Raw genomic sequence first — 2,845 nt, forward strand, 5'->3', positions numbered from 1 at the left:
GAATGCTCTAGCATTTACTAGATATAGGGTAGTCTGGTATATAAAAGAGGGTGACAACGTGACGGGACGATAATGTGTGTGTAGGTAGTGAGTAATTGATCTGCAGTGAGAAAGTATTGTTGAAGTTAACATTCGTTATAGCGCAGTTTTAGCGCGAATGTTGAAATCAAGTGTATCGTGAAGTTATATTCAGAAAGAATAAACCAGTTTATTAAGTAAGGACTTGTGTCGCTAAAGTTTCGTCGGAACGAAGTTACGGAAAGTTAATTAACAAACGGAGACGTAACACTATAATGACACTGATAATTTACTGGAATCATCTGCGTATGGAAATATACATTTTGTACTTGGTATATCAATTTAGGCGTTTCGGACCTCATGTATATCGCAATACTGACCGATCTGTTCCAGCTTAATACTAATTTTGTAATCAAAGTAAATGTCAGTATTTACATCCCTGGCATCTTACTTAGGTCGATAATTGCTATAATGTTATAAATAGATGGCACACCATTTTGTTATGATAAAAACGTACATCAGGGAATTCAACATTCAATAGTAAATCTGATCTAAGCACACACAAAAACCACAACACCCAAAATACGCAGGTGGGGTCGGCTAAACCCCCTATTTTTGTAATGTAAAAAATTATGTTTATATAGTTCTCACCAGCTGCTTATGGTATTTAACGTTTTGTATATAATCTGCATTCTTCTGATGAAGCATTAGTATTTTTTGGGCTTGAAATAGTCGCATGCAATGGATTCTCTTGACACTTTGTAATTGGAATCCCGAAGCCGTATTTCTACTGTCAGGCTTTGTAGGCCAGATTCTTTGCAGTAGGTTATTTCAATAGTGCATACGTGTATGTTAATGATACCCAATGATTGAAATAGCTGTACAAAGTTGTTTAAGTTAGTAATTTTGTTTAACAATTAATAGCTACTCTGTATGTAGATAGTTCGGTACTTTGCAATAATAAAACATATATATTTATGCTAGTGGCCAGGCATGGCCAGGTGGTTAAGGTGCTCGACTCGCAATCTGAGAGTCGCGGGTTCGAATCCCTGTCACACCAAACATGCTCGCCCTTTCAGCCGTGGGGGCGTTATAATGTGACGGTCAATCCCACTATTCGTTGGTAAAAGAGTAGCCCAAGAGTTGGCGGTGTGTGGTGATGACTAGCTGCCTTCCCTCTAGTCTTACACTGCTAAATTAGGGACAGCTAGTGCAAATAGCCCTCGTGTAGCTTTGCGCGAAATAAAAAAAAATTCTGCTAGTTTAAGTCTAGCCCTCCCCCCCCCCCACTGCAGTGTTGCAACAAAATGATGATTTGTTGAGTTTTCATTGGATGTTTGAAGATTTTATGTGAAGATCCACACAATTGTTTAAGCTATATTTCATGCACAATTCCTTCCATATTTAATTTCGTAGCACCTATTTTGTACAAAATTTATGCTAATTGCGCTTCGTATTTGATCTCTCAAATTATATCCTCCTTTTTTATGTTAAACAAGAGGTTAGCAAACATATGACATACCTGAATACTGCCACCCAGTGGCACAGCGGTATGTCTGTGGACTTACAACGCTAGAAACCGGGTTTCGATACTCCTGGTGGGCAGAGCACAGATAGCCCATTGTGTAACTTTGTGCTTCACTTCAAAGAAACAAACAAACAAACCTGAATACTATATATCAAAGACATAATATATATATATATATAACGATATTACTGTCATATATATGCAATATTTGAATAGTGAATGTACACACAGTTCGGTTTCTGAAAACGTCTTTAGTAATAAAGATATAATACACTCAAATATCCAAAGCCCCACACTTTTAAACTTGATCCATGGGGCTTTTCTCAGAACTACATTTTGACATTGTTTGATGTGACGTACGTAGTATGATGTCACCGAAAATTGATTATTTTTAGAAGGGTATGTAACAACCCTTACTGACACAAAATATTCGTATATCCATATCATAAAGTTGTGTTCAGATCGGGAATTTAGAATTTCAAAAAAGAGGATATCCCTTGTACTTAATGATATTGGAAAACAAAGAAATATATAGATGAATTTGGAAAACCAGATTCACCCAGAAATAGATATATAGCAAATCTACAATATAAATATTAAATTTAAATTCATACAAATACAAGCTCAGGTATCCGTCCTTTGTCTGGGTTATGAACTTTCAAAAATGTAAGGGGTGGTTGCTATGATAAATAATACAAAAATTCTGTCTTTCACAGAATTTATTTATAACATAACATATTATTACAGTATTCATTATTAGCTCACTAAACGTTTTGTATAAGCTTTAGGAACTCAACTTAAAACATGGTATACGCTGTGTAATGGTCAGGATGACTTTGTATGAAGAGGTAGCGGTGAAAGTAGTGGCGGTAGAGGTGCTTTCTGTTATCCCCTTTCATCACCCACCTCTTAATGTCCTTCCACAATTTTCACGTTATTAATTAATTGACGGTCATTGGCCGTAGAAGTGTCTGATGGGATGAAATTGTAAGGTTACGGGTCAAAGTAAGAAGTGGGTATAACTCAAAAAACGTCTCCTCATATCAGCGTTATGGTGGCTGTTGTCTATCAACTTAATCTGAGTTTATGTATTATTGCAATAGTGGCGGCCATTTTTCTTCCTTGCATTCCTCCGTAGAAAGTGCTAGCGCACTCTCTGAGACATATAAGACGTTTGTGTGTTTTCCACACATTGTTTCTGCTGTATTATACAAAAGTAAATGTGTGTGTGTGTGTGTGTTTTCCTATAGCAAAGCCACATCGAACTATCTTCTGTGTTTACCGAGGGGAATCGAAACC

This window comes from Limulus polyphemus, unplaced genomic scaffold, assembly GCF_000517525.1.
Source record: "Limulus polyphemus unplaced genomic scaffold, Limulus_polyphemus-2.1.2 Scaffold369, whole genome shotgun sequence".
NCBI classification, from domain to species: Eukaryota; Metazoa; Arthropoda; class Merostomata; order Xiphosura; family Limulidae; genus Limulus; species Limulus polyphemus.